General features: G+C 48.6%; 1 non-coding gene across 1 annotated transcript; it reads right to left on the reverse strand.

The window, feature by feature from the left end:
* Positions 1 to 19659: 19659 nt before the first annotated feature.
* LOC140455859 (U1 spliceosomal RNA) lies at positions 19660 to 19823 on the reverse strand. The gene has a single exon (XR_011953084.1). It is a non-coding gene; the product is annotated as a U1 spliceosomal RNA (small nuclear RNA).
* Positions 19824 to 20989: the final 1166 nt, after the last annotated feature.

Genomic DNA, 20989 nt, shown 5'->3' on the forward strand with positions numbered 1-20989 from the left:
TGGACCCAGCACCGATCCTTGTGGCACTCCACTGGTCACAGGCCTCCAGTCTGAAAAGCAACCCTGCACCACCACCTTCTATCTCCTACCTTCGAGCCAGCTCTGTATCCAAATGGCTAGTTCTCCCTGTATTGCATGAGATCTAACCTTGCTAGTAGGTCGACCATGAGGAACATTGTCGAACGCCTTACTGAAGTCCACATAGATCACGTCCACTGCTCTGCCCTCATCAATCCCTCATCAATGTTACTTCTTCAAAAATCTCAATCAAGTCACGAGACATGATTTCCCATGCACAAAGCCATGCTGACTGTCCTTAATCAGTCCTTGCCTTTCCAAATTCAGGTAAATCCTGTCCCTCAGGATTCCCTCCAACAACTTGCCCACCACTGAGGTCAGGCTCACTGGTCTATAGTTCCCTGGCTTCTCCTTACCACCCTTCTTAAACAGTAGCACCACGGTAGCCAACCTCCAGTCTTCCAGCACCTCACCTGTGGCTATCGATGATACAGATATCTCAGCAAAAGGCCCAGCTATCACTTGCTTAGCTTGCCACAGAGTTCTCGGTTACACCTGAGAAGTTCCTGGGGATTTATCCACTTTTATGTGTTTCGAGACATCTAACACCTCTTCCTCTGTAATGGGGACATTTTTTAAAATGTCACCATCTATTTCCTTACTTTCTGTGTCTTCCATGTCTTTCTTCATGATAAACATCATGCAAACTACTTGTTCAGTATCTCCCCAGTCTCCTGCGGCTCCATACATAGACCGTTTTGCTGATCTTTGAGGGGCCCTATTCTCTCCCTAGTTACCCCTTTGTTATTAATGTATTTATAAACTCCCTTTGGATTCTTCTTAACCTTACTTGCTAACACTATCTCATGTCCCCTTTTTGCCCTCCTGATTTCTCTCTCAAGTATACTCCTCCTGCCTTTATACTCTTCCAAGGATTCACTCGATCTCTGCTGTCTATACCTGGCAGATACTTCCTTTTTTTTCCTTACTAAAACCTCAATTTCTCTCATCATCCAGCATTCCCTACAGCTATCAGCCTTCCCTTTCATCTGAATAGGAATGCAGTATACTTTCTCTGGACTATCATTTCCTCATTTTTGAAGGCTTCCAGTTTTCCAGCTGTCCCTTTTACCTGCGAACATCTGCTCCCAATCTGCTTTTGAAAGTTTTTGCCGAGTGCCATCAAAAATGGCCTTCCTCCAATGGAGAAATTCAACTTTTGGATGTGGTCTATCCTTTTCCATCACTATTTTAAAACTTCCTCTCCATCTAAACCCTTAACACTATGGCAGTCCCAGTCTATGTTTGGAAATTTAAAATCTCCTACTATAACCACCCTATTATTTTTATAGATAACTGAGATCTCCTTACAAATCTGTTTCTCAATTTCCCTCTGACTATGACGGGATCTATAATGCAATCCCAATAAGGTGATCATCCCTTTCTTATTCCTCAGTTCTACCCAAATAACTTCTTTTAATGTATTCCCAGGAATATCCTCCCTTAGTCCAGTAGTCATGGGATCCCTTATCAAAAACACCACTCCCCCTCCTCTCTTGCCTCCCTTTCTGTCCTTCCTGTAGCATTTGTATCCTGGAACATTAAGCTGCCAGTCCTGTCCATCCCTGAGCCATGTTTCTGTAATTGCTATGATATCCCAGTCCCATGTTCCTAACCATACCCTGAGTTCATCTGCCTTCCCTGTTAGGCCCCTTGCATTGAAATGAATGCAGTTTAGTTTATCAGTCCTACCTTGTTCTCTACTTTATCCCTGCCTGCCCTGACTCTTTGACTTGCTTCTTCTCTCAACTGTACCAATCTCAGATTGATCTCTTTCCTCACTATCTCCCTGGGTTCCATTCACCACCACCCCCACCACCCCCACCTTACTAGTTTAAATCCTCCCGAGCAGCTCTCACAAATCTCCCTGTCAGTATATTAATCCCCTTCCAATTTAGGTGCAATCCGTCCTTCCTGTCCAGCTCACGTTAACCCAGAAGAGATTCCAATGATCCAAAAATGTGAACTCTTCACCCCTGCACCAGCTCCTCAGCCCATCATTCATCTGCTCTATCCTCCTATTCCTATCCTCACTCGCTCATAGCACCAGGAGTAAACTAGATATTACTATCCTCAAGGACATACTTTTTAAATTCCTGCTTAACCGTCTGTATTTTCCCTTCTGAATCTTATCCTTTTCCCTTCCTGTGTCGTTAGTTTTAGATTAGTTGAGATTCCCTACAGTGTGGAAACAGGCCCTTCAGCCCAACCAGTCCACACTGACCCTCCAAAGAGCAACCCACCCAAACCCATTTCCCTCTGACTAATGCACCTCACACTACGGGCAACTTAGCACGGCAAATTCACCTGACCTGCACATCTTTTGACTGTGGGAGGAAACCAGAGCACCCAGAGGAAACCCATGCAGACATGGGAAGAATGTGCACACTTCACACAGGCAGTTGCCCGAGGCTGGAATCGAACCTGGGACCCTGGCGCTTTGCGGTAGCAGTACTAACCAGTTCCAATATGTGCAACGATCCCCTGCTAGTCCCTCTCCCCTTTCAGATCATTCTGCATCCTCTGAGACATCCTTGATCCTGGCACTGGGGAGGCAACACATCATTCTGGTTTTCACTGCTGGCAGCAGAAACGGCTGCCTGTGTTTCTAACGAGAGAGTCCCCTACCACAATCAATCACTTGGAACCTGACATACCCCAGATTACATTCGAGCTGTTCTCAGTACCAGAAACTTGGCTGTTCGTGCTCCATTCCCTTGAGAGTCCATCACCCCCGACATTTTCCAAAACACCATACTTGTTTGAGATGGGGATAGTCACAGGAGAGTCCTGAACTCCTTGCATATCCCTCCTACCTTTCCTGGTTTTAACGCATCTGCAGCTTTTGCTATCCATCATACCCCCTTAGTGTTGTAAATTCCTCATTGCCTCCCACTAAACTCTGACCGATCCATGCGATCTGATAGGATTCACAACCAAAGACACTTCCTGTAGACATATTCACCAGTAACATGGAAACTCCCCCTAAACTCCCACATCCAACAGGAAGAGCACGTCACTCTACTTTTGTCCATCTTTGCTCCTTCATAATCCACAGACCCCGAAAGTAACACCGTTTTATTGCTCTTAAAAATACATCTCCAGGCTAATTTTGTACTTATGGTTGATATTTTTAAAATTTAATCAAGAGACAGAACTCAGTAAAACGTATAATCAAGAAATAACCCACTCTAGTCATTACTCTAGATCTACAGAAAGGTTACATGTAAAAACCACACACTTAACTGTTCCTGTGCTGTGACCTCTCCAACACCGGTTCCTCCAAGATCAACTGTGAATCTCACTGTTGATAAATTTTTCCTAGATGCACTCTGATGTCCAGAGATACATGAATTCAGCCAGCAAAGACAGTAACTGTGCAGATTCACTGCTGGGTCAGGCAGCAGTGTAAGTTCTTTCTCTCCCTCCCTCCCTCACTGAACACATGGTCACTGCCTTTGTCCGTCTTCCTCCTTTTAAAAGTGCTGTTGTTTTGATTTTTTTCTCCCCAAAGTTCCAAAACAATGTAACAGTTTATAAAACAATAATTGTTGCTCATGGAATTCGAGGAAATCACCTCCAACACCTAAAATGCCTCAAAAAAAGGAGCAGGTCTTACAACCACAAATTTTTCCCGTCCTCCATCTTGGATTACCCAGGATACTTTTGTGCAGTTCGGGAGGGGCATTGTGACACTTGATGGACAGCGGTATTTTTCCAAGTCGGGATGGTTGCGTGGCTTGGAGGGGTATTTGAAGGTGGTGGTGTTCCCATGTATCTGCTGCTGTTTTGCTTCAAGATGGCAGAGGGTATGGGTTTGGAAGCTGCTGTCCACGTGAATGCATTTGAGTGTGTGCTGCTATGGCTGTCACACATCTCCCTCTGGAATGTGCCTTTGTAAAGGGAGCCTGGAGGGAGATGTAGTGGTTTATGTCGAGGTTCGTCACGAGCAGCTCCATGACTCCATGTTTTCCGGATTGTTCCCCAAGACACACATTGAGACAAACGTCAACTGTGCCTGGAGGACCGTCCCCTCGGTGAAAGACGCTCTTTGTTCTGCCCGAAACTTGTCGGTCTTCCAGGGCAAGGAGTTGACCCTGACCGGGCGTTGCAGACTGGCACATCCCAAGGTCCAGGACTACGTGCTGAGGGACACACTGAAGCTTGGGGCAGCTGCGGTGGGGAAAGACCACCGTCTGGGCTCTTCCTACTGAAGTACAAACGGGATCTGTTCACTTTTGCGGCAAATGTGTGTAAATTGTCTCCTGCGTAGGTAAGAAATACCTTTGGCCTTTTCAACCACAGGGAATGTCAGATTGAAGATTCGATATGTGAAGCCTGTTCAGAACTGCTTTCGTACCTGTTTATGTAGATTCGGGTAATATTTCTGAATAAAGTATAATTTTTACAATTTAAATAAACAGTGTTTCTCCCAGGATGAGGCTATCCCATTGCGCCTCAGGTGTACGGATTCCTACTCCGATGTCTCAGAATGTGGGATACTTGCCTGTGAAATTTGTGATAATGGGGGACTGCGTTCGCGCTCTCCCCTGGTTTACAAACTAATAACAGATTGTATTTGCAAATATCCCGAAGGTGGTGCTGTTATCACAACGTGCCTATGACTGCATTTCATGACCAGCAGCTGCTCTCTGTGCGTCACTTAAATTCTACCCCCCACCCCATGGATGCTTAGTCCACCTTTTATTTTGTTCCACCCTGCAATAAATACTGTGCTCAACAAAGAACAGGAACAGGCCCTCAGCCCCACCAAGTTCAGGCGACACAGGACACATTTCTAAACGGACCATCTTTGCCTCAGGGTGGTCCATAACCCTGTATTCCCTGCCTGATTGTATATCCATCAAGATGCCTCTTAAATATTACAACAGTATCAGCCTCTTCCATTTCCTTTAGCAGCACATTCCAGGCACTTAACACCGTTGTCTCTCACACCCCCTTTTACTTTCAACCTATTTCATAGAGTCAGACAGCACAGAAAAGACCCTTCGGCCCAACTCGTCCATGCTGACCAAGTTTCTCCAAACTGCACTAGTCCCATTTGTCAGTCTTTGGCCCATATCCCTTTAAACCTTCCCTATTCATGTATCTGTCCAAATGTCTTTGAAATTTTGTAATTGTCCCGCTGCCTCTGGTAGTTCACTCCACATACCAACCATCCTCAGTGTTAAAAAGTTACCCCTCAACTCTCTTTTCAATCTTTCTCCTCTCACCTTAAAAATATGCCCACAAGTTTTGAACTCCCCCACCCGAGGGAAAAGACCTTCGCTCTTCACCTTCTTTATACCCTTCATGATTTTATAAATCTCTGTAAGGTCACCCTTAACCCGTACACTCCAGTGAAGAAAGTCCCAGCTGATCCAGCCTCTCCTTATAACTCAAACCGTCCAGTCTCAGTAACATCCTTGTAAATATTTTCTGACCCCTGTCCAATTTAATAACAAGCTTCCGATACAAGGTGCCAGAATCAGACACAGTGTTCCAAAAGTGGCCTCACCAACATCCTGTCCGACTGTAAGATGACATCACTCCTTTCCTCAGTGGCCTGAGCATTGAAGGCAAACACGCTGAATTCCTTCTCAACCACCTTAGTTTTTGTGACATAACTTTCAAAGAGCTATGTACCTGAACCCCTAGGTCACTCTGTTCAACAACACTACCCAGGGCTCTACCATTAACTACATAATCAGTCCTTGTTTGTTTTACCGAAATGCAACACCTCACCTTTATCCAAATGAAACTCCATCTGCCACTCCTGGTGTCATCCGCAAACTTACTAACCATGCATCCTAAATTCTCATCCAAATCGTTTCTATAAAGGACAAACAAGAGTGGACCTTCCATCGAGCCCTGCAGAGCACCACTGGTCACAGGCCTCCAGTCTGAAAAACAACCTTCCAACACCACCCTCTGTCTCCTACTCCCAAGCCAATTTTGCATCCAATTGATAAGCTCTCCCTGAATCCCATGTGATCGAACTTTACTAATTAGTCCACCATACGGAACCCTTGTCAAAGGCCTTGCTAATGTCGATGTCGACTCGACTGCTCTGCCCTCATCTATATTCTTGATCACATTCTCAAAACTCTCAATCAAGTTTGAGTCACAATTTCTGATGCGCAAAGCCATGCTGACTATCCCGAATCAGTCCTTGCCTTTCCAAATGCACATAAATCTTATCCCACAGGATTCCCTCCAACAATTTACCCTCCACTGATGGCAAACTCACGGATCTATAGTTCCCAGGATTCTCCTTACAGCTTTTCTAAAATAAAGGCACAACATTAGCCACCCTCCAGTACCTCACCCGTGGCTGTAGACGATACAAATATCCCAGCTCATGGCCCCACAATTTCTTCCCTAGCTTCCCATCCACATTGAAGAATCATCGAATCTCTACAGTGTGGAAGCAGACCATTTGGCCCAACAAGTCCACATCGAGCCTCTGAAGAGTATCCCATCCAAATCCATTTCCCCATTGCTCGACATTTATCCCTGACTAATGCACTTAAACTACACATCCCTGAACACGATGAGCAATATAACATGGCCACGCCACCAAACCTGCACATCGGTTAGATTAGATTAGATTAGATTAGATTAGATGAGATTACTTACAGTGTGAAAACAGGCCCTTCGGCCCAACAAGTCCACACCGCCCTGCCGAAGCGCAACCTACCCATACCCCTACATCTAAATCTACCCCTTACCTAACACTACGGGCAATTTAGCATGGCCAATTCACCTGACCTGCACATCTTTGGACTGTGGGAGGAAACCGGAGCACCCGGAGGAAACCCACGCAGACACGGGGAGAATGTGCAAACTCCACACAGTCAGTCGCCTGAGGTGGGAATTGAACCAGCACCCAGAGGAAACCCACGCAAACATGTGGAGAACATGCAAACCCAACACAGACGGTTGCTCAAGGCTGGAATCAAACCTGGGTCCCAGGCACTGTGAGGCAGTAGTGCTAACCAATGAGCCACCGTACCCCCACCCCTATGATTTTGAAGAGCTGCTTTCTGGTGTTGTTTCCATGGAGGAAGTCATGTCATTACTTTTGTAAAGCCAATGGTGATCTGCGACCACTACACATGTGTAACCGAATACAGAAACTCACAAGTTGCTCAGTGAATCTCTGCTTTCATGAGGTCTACTGGACCTTAAATTCTTTTCTGGAAAAGTGTTGTGTTAACTGAAATAGCCCATGCCAAGTGCTTAACCTTTTAGGAATTATGACATAGTTTGAGGTAGCATGCTGGAAATTAAGCGGTTATTCCCCGGCTCGTCATAGATTTTATAAAAGCAGGTAAAATTCCCCAAATTATCTGTGTTTTTGAGAACCAGATCGATAGGAAACATGACCTAGCTTCTGTGTTTAACAAGAGTTACTATCTAATTAAAATAACTGAATTCTAACTATAGACATACAATTATGCACCACCAATGTATAACTGGACGAGATAAAACCCCTATCCCTATAACCCTGCATGTCCCATGGCTGATCCACCCAGCCTGCACATCCCTGGACACCATGGAGCAATTTAACATGGAGAAAGTGAGGACTGCAGATGCTGGTGATCAGAGTCGAGAGTGTGGTGCTGGAAAAGCACAGCAGGTCAGGCAAGCATCTGAGGAAGCTGCCTGATCTGCTGTGCTTTTCCAGCAATTTAGCACCGCCAATTAACCCTACCCTGCACATCTTTGGACTGTGAGAGGAAACCGGAGCACCCGAAGGAAACCCACACAGACACAGGGAGAGTGTGGCAACTCTACACAGGCAGTCACCCGAGGCTGGAATGAAACCCATGTCCCTGGTGATGTGAAACAGTAGCGCTAACCATCAAACCACCCTACGATTTAAATCTCTGCCTTATTGCTTAAGAGCACAGTTTCCAGCAACTGATGAGGATTAGTAAACTGGTTTTCCTCAGGCTGATGGGTTGATTATACTGCTCTTTCCTTACCCAAGGTCTGGTACCTTCTGCCCAATCATTCCCACCCATCAGCCATTCAGCTGTCTGAGAGCCAATCAGATAGTTGTTGGCAGACAGAAAGTCTCTGAAAGGTGTGCAGCCCATTAGCTGAGGGTATATTCTGAATGTACATGAGTCATACAGTCATACAACATGGAAACAGACCCTTCAGTCCAACCAGTCCATGCCGACCATAATCCCAAACTAAACTAGTCCCAACTGCCTGCTCCTGGCCCATATCCCTCTAAACATTTCTTATTCATGAACGTATCCAAATGTCTTTTAAACATTGTTAAGGTACCCACATCCACCACTTCCTCTGACAGTTCTTCCCACACCCGAACTGTTCTCTGTGTTTAAAAAAAAGCCTTCATTGTCTTTTGTAAAATCTTTCTCCTCTCACCTTGAAAATATACCCCCCTCATCTTGAAATCCCCCCCCCTCGGGAAAAGACACTTATCTCTCCCCCTCATTATTTTATAAACTCTGTAAGGTCACCTCTGAACCTTCGACGCTCCAGTGAAAGAAGTCCCAGCCTATCCAGCCTCTCCTTATCACTCAAACCCTCCATTACTGGAAACATCCTGTTGAATGCTCTTGAGCTTAACAATGTCTTTCCTGTAATCGGGAGACGAGAACTGGGCATAGTACTCCGTGTAACGTTCCAATTCCAAAACCCAATATAGTGTGAACTCAGTACAATGTATATGCCCCCAGCAATTGACATTTCCACCCTGGGAGAAACACCGTGACTATCCATTCTATGCCCCAAATTTTAGTAACTCTGTAGACCTCTGCCAGGTTCATCTGGAGTAACTCTGTGCTCGACGGTCTGTTCCTCGGGACGCACACCGAGACAGACATCGACTGCGCCTGGAGGACCATTACCTCGGTGAAAGATGCTCCTTGGCCTGCCTGTAACTTGTCGGTCTTCCAGAGCAAGGAGTTGATCCTGACTGAGTGTTGTACACCGGCACATTCCCAAGGTCCAGCACTATGTGCTGAGGTATGTACTAAAGCTTGGGGCAGCTGCTGCCAAGGTGCAGTGGGGATAGACCACCGTCTGGGGCCTTCTTGCTGAAGTACAATGGAGGGTGGGGGTGGGGGTGTTGAGTTGTAGCGCTGTTTCATTGCCTCCAAATGAATTTCCCTGCATGAGGAAAAAATGTCTTTGCTTTTTTGCAACTTTGGGGGTCTCTGGGAAATGGCAAAATTCCAACATCCTGTTTGTTTCTGCAAAGATAATGATTTAGAACATCTGTTTGTGTTTGTAGACAATTTTATGAATAAATATAGTTTTTATAAAAAATAAATATTGTAGTCTGCTCAGGAGTGACAGACCCAGGTTTGGTGAGAGTGGGTAAGGTTGTGTAATCTGTTTCCAGATTATTATCTGCTGTTGATAAGGTTGGTTTAGTTGTTGAGGTTGGAAATGGCAGGACAGCTCAGCCCTGTGGAATGTTCCTCCTGCAATGTTGGGAAATCAGGGCATTTCCAGTGACCATGCTGACTACGTATGCAGGAAGCGTGTTCAGCTGCAGATATTCTGCACGGAGCACCTGGATGGACTCACTGTGGAGCATCCCTGAGGCTGAGAATGTCATGGATAGCACATTGAGTGAGCTGGTCACACCACCAGTAAGGACTACACTGACAGAGAAGAGTTGAGTGACCACCAGGACGATGGGTGAGCTTGTGTATGCAGAACAGGAGTCTTCTTTGCCACTCCCCTCCAAACAGATATCCATCTCTGGATAATGTTGGGGGTGAATGGTCTCTCAGAGGAAAGCAGCAGTGGCACCATAACTGGTACTGTTGTACAGTGTCAAAAAGGGTAGTACTGGAAAAGCACAGCCAGTCAGGCAGCATCCGAGGAGCAGGAGTGTCAACATTTTGTGCATAAGCTCTTCATCAGGAAGGTGGGGGAGTGCCCAAGGGGGCTAAGAGATATATTGGAGGGAAGGGCTGGCAGGAAATTGGTGGGGAAGGTGATATGTAGATGGAGGTATGGAGTGATGGTGATAGGTCAGAGTGAAGGGTGGAACGGACAGGTGGCTAGGAAGATTGTCAATAGCAGGACAATTCAAGAGGGCAGTGCCGAGTTGGAGGGTTGGATCTGGGATGAGTGGGGGGGGAGGGTAGATGAGGAAACTGGTGAAATCAACATTGATCCCGTGTGGTTACAGGGTCCCAAGGTGGAAGATGAGACCTTCTTCCTCCAATCGTCAAGTGGCTAGAAATTGATGGTGGAGGAGGCCCAGGACTTGCATCTCCTTTGTGGAATGGGGGAGGAGTTGAAATGTTTGGCTACAGGGTGGAGGGGTTGTTTAGTGCGTGTGTCCCAGAGATGTTCTCTGAAATATTCTGCAAGTTGGCATCCCGTCTCCCCAATGTAGAGGAGACCACATCAAGAGTAGCGGACACAGTTGATGATGTGTGTGGAAGTACAGGAAAATCTCCACTGTTGTACAGCGGGGAAGGTCAAAGTGTGGGCGAGCAGTAATGATAGGGGACTGTATAGTGAGGGACACACAGAGATATCTCTGTGTCTGTGAGTGAGACTTCACGGTCATGCGTTGCCTCCTTGTCTGGGTCAAGGATGTCACTGAGTGGGCACTGGATGTTCTGAAAGGGAGAGTGAGCAGCCAGAGATTGTGGTCCACATTGGCACTGACAACTTAGACAATGAGGGAGATGAAATCCTGTAAAATGAGCATAGGAGGTCAGCTAGCAAGTTGAATAGCAGGAACCTTTAGGGTTAAAATCTTGGGATTACTGCCAGTGCCACATGCCAGTCAGGCCAGGAATGGGAAGAACATACAGCTAAATATGTGGTAAAAGAGCTGGTGTCGGAGAGAGGGCTTCAGGTGTGTGTATCTTTGAGATGCCCTCTGGGGCAGATGGGACTGGTCCAAGAGGGACCTAAGCTTGTGGGACATCAATATCCTGGCAGGGAGGTCCACTAGTGCCACTCTGCAGGGTGAAATAGAGAGGGATGTAAAAGTGGTGGGTAAGTTGCCTACTGATTAGGGAGAATATCTCAGCTTTACTGAGGGAGGACACCTTGGAGGGCTCACCCAGCAAGGCCTTATGGGTAGAGATCAGGGTTTAGGAAGGTGCAGTCATGGAGTCAAACAAACACAGAAACAAACCCTTCAGTCTAATTCGTCTGCACCTAACAGACATCCCAACTTAATCTAGTCCCATCTGCCAGTACTTGGCCCATATCCCTCTAAATCCTTCCTATTCATAGACCCATCCAGATGCCTTTTAAATGCTGTAATTGTACCAGCCTCCACTTCCTCTGGCAGCTCATTCCATACATGCACCACCCTCTGGGTGAAACAGTTGCCCCTTAGGTCCCTTTTTTAATTTTTCCCTTCTCACCGTAAACCTGTGCCCTCCGGTTCTGGACTCCCCCACACCTGGGAAAAGACCTTGTCTATTTGCCCTCTTCACAACCCTCATGATTTTATAAACATTGTTTCCTGTCCTGAAGTCTGCCTTCCAAGTGGCCGAGCAGAGGCTGATAGCCAATAGCCAAGTTGGGTACTCACGGGGATGGCCTTAACTGGGACCTTGGGTTCATGTCACACTCCAGGTGACCCCTCTGTCCTACACACACACACACACACACGTAGGTTTGTGCGGTGAATTTGTACTTGCAGAATTGTATTTTATTTTGCTCAAAAACTGCATGAATCCATGTATGATTCTGTAAATCCCTTTTATAGAGATAGAATCAGTCTGAACATTGGGACACAGGCAGACAGACCTTTAACCTTCCACCTTCAATGCATATCTGAGCTGACATGGCACGTATTGTTAAAGTTCACTTGACAATATAACTTTTAAAAAACTTTTTGGGATTTACATAGGAAAGAGCTGAAACCAACATGGTCATTCTAACAGATGAGAGACTTAACAAACAATCCAGGTCTTTTTCAGTATATAATTTCAGTTACATCGCATTGTAAAATTTTGCTCTAAATTCTGTGTCTTGTGATCTTATTCTCCACAATCACCTGATGAAGGGGCAGCACTCTGAAAGTTAGTGCTTCTCAATAAACCTCTTGGACTATAACCTGGTGTTGTGTGATTTTTATCATTCTTTTAACACTTAGTATGAAAGTTTATTTGTATCTAGGTATCTTTGTAGCTAAGATGACCCCGTGTGTGGCGACATTATACACTTTTCACTGGACTCCTGTACACGTGACAATAAAAGCTAAATCTAAATTTATGCATGAGACTGGAGGAAGTGGGTAAAGTCCTTAACGAAAACTTTGCATCAGTATTATCAAAGCAGAAGGGTATGGTGAGTTTTGCGAGAGCTGTTTTGATATTTCAGATGTTGGGTATTTTAAAAAGCATTAAGGTGGACAAGTCCCCCGGACCTGACGGGATCCCTCCCAGAACGCTGAAGGAGGCAGGTGAGGGAATTTCTGGAACCTTGTACGAAATCTTTGTATCCTCTTTTGTAGGTAGTGAAATGTCCCCTTGAAATAAAATAACAGCTATTTTGGGAGACTGAAAGCAACATTGAGAAACTGAATGCCATGCTGGGAAAACTGGCCAACCGAACAAAGAGCTGGGAATTGGAGCAGGTTAGACAGACAGATACACAAATCTTGATTGATTGCATTGAATAGGTGTTAATGAGACACTGGTATTGAGATATTAAGCCAGGACACTTCCAACATTCACTTGGATCAAGCCAGACAGGTACATGAACCATTCACCTCGATTAACGATTGAATTGCTGTTGACAGGGCAATGTTGCAAGGTTGTGGGTGGACCAATAGTTCTGAGTTTCAGGAAAACTGTTTCTGAGACAGCTCAGCTCAATCGATAGGGAAATTACAATATCCAACTCTGTCTTTTGTAACCCTCTTCCTGCGATAGAAACATCAAGTGACTAAATTATGCTAATTACATTGTGACATTAAACTACTGCTCAGTAACTGTACTCAGAAATGACCTGCATGACTAATTTTAAAAACACCTTCAAATCAGAGAGCCCTCACACACTCCAGAGAGAATATTAGCACCAAGAAACAGCAACGTCAGGAAGAACAACCTCAACTCCAATTTGACCAGCTTCAATCAGGGTAATATAAACCTTTTTATTAACTATTGGATCCTCCTGGTGTCTCAATACAAGGAAATATAGTCTTGGGTGTGTACAGGATGCCTTTGGTTTGTTGGGATAGAGTCAAACTCAAAGGTTTTGTTTATTTACTTCAAATGCTCCTGTCCAGAACGGAACAGCATTTACTGCAGTGTACATACACAAAGATGTTTTTATGAATAAATTATATTTTTAAGTAAAAAATATGTTGTGCTTCTAAAGCAAATTGTAAATGAGTGTGAGGTTATTTAGGAACTGTAAGGTTACTCAGGAAGTTAGAAGGAAAAACTGGCATCAACGATAATAAACCACGTCTCATGTCGATAAGTAAATCAGATCCACACGAAAATGACGTTTAGATTTGAATCGCAGACCAGTGTTTTTTATTTTAAAAATATACTTTATTCATAAAATATTTTGATGATCTGTACAATTGGTCATGCTATACATCCGTAAACATTCCATTTTTTTGCACACCGAAAACAGAGTAATCATTCATATATACAGGCCTATACGATTACTATCCACATAGTTAGCTGAGGCGTCAGCAGAGCCCAAATGACTGTGCGGGGCCCCTGTTCTTCTTTAGGCAGGCAGATGTTACACGGTGGTCTTTCCCCACCACGCCTTGGCGGCAGCTGCCCCAAGCTTCAGCGCCTCCCTCAACACATAGTCCTGGACCTTGGAATGTGCCAGTCTGCAACATTCAGTCGGGGTCAACTCCTTCAGCTGGAAGATCAACAGGTTTCGGACCGCCCAGAGAGCGTCCTTCACTGAGTTGATGATCCTCCAGGCACAGTTAATGTTCGTCTCGGTGTGAGTCCCGGGGAACAGGCCGTAGAGCACGGAGTCCTGCGTCACGGCGCTGCTCGGGACGAATCTCGACAAACACCACTGCATTCCTCTCCAGACTTCTTCTGCGTAGGCACATTCCAGAAGGAGGTGTGTGACAGTCTCGTCCCCCCCGCAGCCACTTCGAGGGCAGTGTGCGGTGCGGCAGAGAGTCCGGGCGTGCATAAAGGATCTCACAGGCAGAGCCCTTCTCACCACCAGCCAAGCCATGTCTTGGTGCTTGTTGGAAAGTTCTGGCGATGAGGCATTCTGCCAAATGGCTTTGACAGTCTGCTCAGGGAACTGCTCGACAGGATCCGCTCTCTCCTTTTCCCGAAGGGTCTCAAGGACACTACATGCTGACCACTTCCTGATGGACTTGTGGTCAAAGGTGTTTTTCTTCATAAACTTCTCCACGAAGGACAAGGTGATACAGAACGGTCCAACTACTCGGAACGTTCCACGGCAGCGAGGCCAGGCCCATCCTTCGCAACACCGGGGACAGGTAGAACCTCAGTACGTAGTGACACTTGGTGTTTGCGTCCCGGGGATCCACGCACAGCTTGATGCAGCCACACACAAAGATGGCCATCAGGGTGAGGGTGGCATTGGGTGTATTTTTTTCCCCTGTTGCCCAGATCTTTGTACAGTGAGCCCATTCGGACCCGGTCCATCTTTGACCTCCATATAAACTGGAAGATGGCCCGGGTGACTGCAGCGGCACAGGTTCTGGGAATAGGCCAGACCTGTGCCACGTTTAATAGCAATGACAGTGCCTCACACCTGATGACCAGGTTTTTTCCCACGATGGAGAGCGACCGTAGCTTCCATCTGCCCAGTTTCTGCCTCACTTTGCTGATACGCCCCTCCCAAGATTTGGCGCACGCCCCAGCCCCCCCGAACCAAATACCCAGCACCTTCAGGTGGTCGGTCCTGAAGGTGAAGGGGATCGAGGATTGGTCGGCCAGTTCCCGAAGAGCATGGCCTCGCTCTTGCCTCGGTTTACCTTGGCCCCGAGGCCCGTTAGAACTGGTCACATATGCACACGGGTCTGTGTACGGACAGCAGATCCGAGCAGAAAACAGCGACGTCATCCATGTACAGGGAGGCCTTAACCTGCAGGCCCCCACTGCCAGGAATACTCACCCCTCTCAGGCTCGCATCCTTCCTGATGGACTCGGCAAATGGCTCTATGCAGCACACAAACAAGGCAGGAGAGAGAGGGCAGCCCTGCCTGACTCCAGATCTGACTGGGAAGCTCTCTGATTCCCACCCATTGATTGAGACTGCACTGACAATGTTGGTGTAGAGCAGTCTGATCCAATTGCAGATTCCCTCCCCAAAGCCCATTTTGGAGAGAACATCTCTCATATACCTGTGTGATATTCTGTCAAAGGCTTTCTCCTGGTCCAGGCTGATCAGGCAGGTGTCCAACCCTCTGTCCTGCACGTAGGCGATCGTATCCCTGAGGAATGCGAGACTCTCAGAGATCTTCCTGCCCGGTACAGCACAGGTTTGGTCAGGGTGAATCACCGACCCCAGAGCAGACCTGACCCGGTTGGCGATTTCCTTTGACAGAATTTTGTAATCTGTGTTTAACAGTGAGATTGGTCTCCAATTTTTGAGTTCCTCCCTCTCCCCCTTCCGCTTGTAGATGAGGGTGATGATGCCTTTCCTCATGGATTCACTCATGGTACCTGCCTGAAGCATTCTGACATACACCTCCAGCAGGTCCTGGCCAATCAAGTCCCACAGAGCGGAATACAGCTCAACCGGTAAGCCGACGCTTCCGGGAGTTTTATTCTTTTCGAAGGACTCGAGGGCCTTGGTCAGCTCGTCCAGAGATAGCGGCTGGTCCAGCCTCTCTCGTGTTCTGTCGTCTAAGACCTGTTGTGGTTCTGTTCGCCGAGCTGGGAATTTGTGTTGCAGACGTTTTGTCCCCTGTCTAGGTGACATCCTCAGTCTTTGGGAGCCTCCTGTGAAGCGCTTCTGTGATGTTTCCTCTGGCATTTAGAGTGGTTTGAATCTGCCGCTTCCGGTTGTCAGTTGCAGCTGTCCGCTGCAGTGGTCGGTATATTGGGTCCAGGTCGATGTGCTTATTGATTGAATCTGTGGATGAGTGCCATGCCTCTAGGAATTCCCTGGCTGTTCTCTGTTTGGCTTGTCCTATAATAGTAGAGTTGTCCCAGTCGAACTCATGTTGCTTGTCACCTGTGTGTGTGGCTACTAAGGATAGCTGGTCGTGTCGTTTCGTGGTTAGTTGGTGTTCATGGATGCGGATCGTTAGCTGTCTTCCTGTTTGTCCTATGTAGTGTTTTGTGCAGTCCTTGCTTGGGATTTTGTACACTACATTGGTTTTGCTCATGCTGGGTATCGGGTCCTTCGTCCTGGTGAGTTGTTGTCTGAGAGTGGCTGTTGGTTTGTGTGCTGTTATGAGTCCTAGTGATCACAGTAGTCTGGCTGTTAGTTCGGAAATGTTCTTGATGTATTGTAGCGTGGCATGTACTAGTTCCGTTGTCTCTCCCTTAGGCATCCTTTGATGAAATTGCACGGATATCCGTTTTTGGTGAATACATTGTACAGGTGTTCTTCTTCCTCTTTTTGCAGTTCTGGTGTACTGCAGTGTGTTGTGGCCCTGGATTAGTGTGGAGCAGCTGTGAGGAAGAACAGAGAGAACCAGGGGCCTGGATCAGTGCAGAGCAGCTGAGAGCTGAAGAGGAGCCGATGGAGAGCTGCAACAGTCTGGAATGGCTGAGAGCTGGATTGGAGCGGATTAGAGACCTGGATCAGTACAGAGTGACCGAGAGCTGGATGGGGGGGGGGGATTAGAGGCCTGGATCAGTACAGAATGACCGAGAGCTGGATTGGAGTGGATTAGAGACCTGGATAAGCACAGAGTGACCGAGAGCTGGATTGGAGTGGATTAGAGACCTGGATCAGTACAGAATGACCGAGAGCTGGATTGGGGGGGGATTAGAGGCCTGGATCAGCACAGAATGACCGAGAGCTGGATTGGAGCGGATTAGAGGGCTGGGTCAGTACAGAGTGACCGAGAGCTGGATTGGAGTGGATTAGAGACCTGGATCAGTACAGAATGACCGAGAGCTGGATTGGAGTGGATTAGAGGGCTGGATCAGTACAGAGTGACCGAGAGCTGGATTGGAGCGGATTAGAGGGCTGGATCAGTACAGAATGACCGAGAGCTTGATTGGGGTGGATTAGAGGGCTGGATCAGTACAGAGTGACCGAGAGCTGGATTGGAGCAGACTGGAGACTTGGAGCGGAGTGAAAGCGGTAATTGGACTGGAGGTGGTTGTGGAGCTGGGGGAAGCTTGCTGTGAAGGTGATAGGTACATGCATGTGGGTGGGGGTTGGGGAGCACTGATGGGGATAGGTCAGTGTGGAGTGTGGAGTGGATAGGTGGGAAGGAAGATGGACAGGTGGGACAAGTCAAGTGGAGGGGCGCGTCTGAGATGAGGTGGGGGGTGGAAGATGGACAGGTGGGACAAGTCCAGTGGAGGGGCGCGTCTGAGATGAGGTGGGGGGTGGAAGATGGACAGGTGGGACAAGTCAAGTGGAGGGGCGCGTCTGAGATGAGGTGGGGGTGGAAGATGGACAGGTGGGACAAGTCAAGTGGAGGGGCGCGTCTGAGATGAGGTGGGGGTGGAAGATGGACAGGTGGGACAAGTCAAGTGGAGGGGCGCGTCTGAGATGAGGTGGGGGTGGAAGATGGACAGGTGGGACAAGTCAAGTGGAGGGGCGCGTCTGAGATGAGGTGGGGGGTGGAAGATGGACAGGTGGGACAAGTCAAGTGGAGGGGCGCGTCTGAGATGAGGTGGGGGTGGAAGATGGACAGGTGGGACAAGTCAAGTGGAGGGGCGCGTCTGAGATGAGGTGGGGGTGGAAGATGGACAGGTGGGACAAGTCAAGTGGAGGGGCGCGTCTGAGATGAGGTGGGGGTGGAAGATGGACAGGTGGGACAAGTCAAGTGGAGGGGCGCGTCTGAGATGAGGTGGGGGGTGGAAGATGGACAGGTGGGACAAGTCAAGTGGAGGGGCGCGTCTGAGATGAGGTGGGGGTGGAAGATGGACAGGTGGGACAAGTCAAGTGGAGGGGCGCGTCTGAGATGAGGTGGGGGGTGGAAGATGGACAGGTGGGACAAGTCAAGTGGAGGGGCGCGTCTGAGATGAGGTGGGGGTGGAAGATGGACAGGTGGGACAAGTCAAGTGGAGGGGCGCGTCTGAGATGAGGTGGGGGGTGGAAGATGGACAGGTGGGACAAGTCAAGTGGAGGGGCGCGTCTGAGATGAGGTGGGGGTGGAAGATGGACAGGTGGGACAAGTCAAGTGGAGGGGCGCGTCTGAGATGAGGTGGGGGGTGGAAGATGGACAGGTGGGACAAGTCAAGTGGAGGGGCGCGTCTGAGATGAGGTGGGGGGTGGAAGATGGACAGGTGGGACAAGTCAAGTGGAGGGGCGCGTCTGAGATGAGGTGGGGGGTGGAAGATGGACAGGTGGGACAAGTCAAGTGGAGGGGCGCGTCTGAGATGAGGTGGGGGGTGGAAGATGGACAGGTGGGACAAGTCAAGTGGAGGGGCGCGTCTGAGATGAGGTGGGGGGTGGAAGATGGACAGGTGGGACAAGTCAAGTGGAGGGGCGCGTCTGAGATGAGGTGGGGGGTGGAAGATGGACAGGTGGGACAAGTCCAGTGGAGGGGCGCGTCTGAGATGAGGTGGGGGGTGGAAGATGGACAGGTGGGACAAGTCAAGTGGAGGGGCGCGTCTGAGATGAGGTGGGGGGTGGAAGATGGACAGGTGGGACAAGTCAAGTGGAGGGGCGCGTCTGAGATGAGGTGGGGGGTGGAAGATGGACAGGTGGGACAAGTCAAGTGGAGGGGCGCGTCTGAGATGAGGTGGGGGGTGGAAGATGGACAGGTGGGACAAGTCAAGTGGAGGGGCGCGTCTGAGATGAGGTGGGGGGTGGAAGATGGACAGGTGGGACAAGTCAAGTGGAGGGGCGCGTCTGAGATGAGGTGGGGGGTGGAAGATGGACAGGTGGGACAAGTCAAGTGGAGGGGCGCGTCTGAGATGAGGTGGGGGGTGGAAGATGGACAGGTGGGACAAGTCAAGTGGAGGGGCGCGTCTGAGATGAGGTGGGGGGTGGAAGATGAGGAAACGGATGAAGTCAACATTGATGCTGTGTGGTTGGAGGGTCCGAAGGCGGAAGATGAGGCATTGTTCCCCCCAGGCGTGAGGTGGGCTGGGTTTTGCACTTTGTAGCTCAGGGTGTTGGTGCCCTTGCTTGGTAGGTTGGCGAAGAAGCAAATAGTGGTAAAACATGGAGCAGATGGTGACTGAGAGCAGTTAAGCGAGAAGGTGTTTAAGAAGCATGTTGAGAGATATAGTGAGGAAATCGAGGGAAATGGTCACATATGCAGCAGAGGTTTGGTGGGCTTAACGGTTTTAAACTTAGGACGGATCTTGCTTGGAGAGGGAAGAAAGGTATTCCAAAGACTGCCCGAGCAAACCTGGGCGTTAACGGAGCAGTGACAAGACAAGTTGCAGCATAACAGCACTGCCTACAGAAAAAGCGCAATTCAGATTCAGTCATTGGTTTGTAAATCAGGGGAGAGCACGAACGCAGTCCCCCACTACCACAAAATTTGCAGTCGAGTATCCCGCATTTGGGGACATCGCGGGCGTCAGCACACCCGAAGTGCAATGGGATAGCCTCGTCCTGGGAGAACCTTTTTTTAATTTCAGAAATATACTTTATTCATAAAATACTTTGATGGTCTGTACAGTTGGACATGCCATACATCTGTAAACATTCCATTTGTTTGCATACCGAAAACAGAGTAATCATTCCTATTTACAAGTCTGTATGATTACATTTTTAGCTGAGGCGTCAGCAGAGCCCAAATGACTGCGCGGGGCCCCTGTTTTTCTTTAGGCAGGCAGATGTTACACGGTGGTCTTTCCCCACCGCGCCTTGGCAGCAGCTGCCCCAAGCTTCAGCACGTCCCTCAACACGTAGTCTTGGACCTTGGAATGTGCCAGTCTGCAACACTCAGTCGGGGTCAACTCCTTCAGCTGGAAGATCAACAGGTTTCGGACCGCCCAGAGAGCGTCCTTCACCGAGTTGATGATCCTCCAGGCACGGTTGATGTTTGTCTCGGTGTGCGTCGCGGGGAACAAGCCGTAGAGCACCGAGTTCCGCGTCATGGAGCTGCTCGGGACGAACCTCGACACACACCACTGCATTCCTCTCCAGACTTTTTCTGCGTAGGCACATTCCAGAATGAGGTGTGTGACAGTCTCATCCCCCCCCGCAGCCGCTTCGAGGGCAGTGTGCGATGCGGCTGAGAGTCCGGGAGTGCATAAAGGATCTCACAGGCAGAGCCCTTCTCACCACCAGCCAAGCCACGTCTTGGTGCTTGTTGGAAAGTTCTGGCGATGAGGCATTCTGCCAAATGGCTTTGACAGTCTGCTCAGGGAACCGCTCGACAGGATCCGCCCTCTCCTTTTCCCGAAGGGTCTCAAGGACGCTACGTGCTGACCACTTCCTGATGGACTTGTGGTCAAAGGTGTTTTTCCTCATAAACTTCTCCACGAAGGACAGGTGATACGGAACGGTCCACTACTCGGAGTGTTTCGCGACAGCGAGGCCAGGCCCATCCTTCGCAACACCGGGGACAGGAAGAACCTCAGTACGTAGTGACACTTGGTGTTTGCGTACCGGGGATCCACGCACAGCTTGATGCAGCCACACACAAAGGTGGCCATCAGGGTGAGGGTGGCATTGGGTGTACTTTTTTCCCCCCTTGCCCAGATCTTTGTCCAGCGAGTCCTTTGGACCCGGTCCATCTTTGATCACCATATAAATTGGAAGATGGCCCGGGTGACTGCAGTGGCGCAGGTTCTGGGAATAGGCCAGACCTGTGCCATGTATA

This window comes from Chiloscyllium punctatum, chromosome 30 (genome assembly GCF_047496795.1).
Source record: "Chiloscyllium punctatum isolate Juve2018m chromosome 30, sChiPun1.3, whole genome shotgun sequence".
Lineage (NCBI taxonomy): Eukaryota > Metazoa > Chordata > Chondrichthyes > Orectolobiformes > Hemiscylliidae > Chiloscyllium > Chiloscyllium punctatum.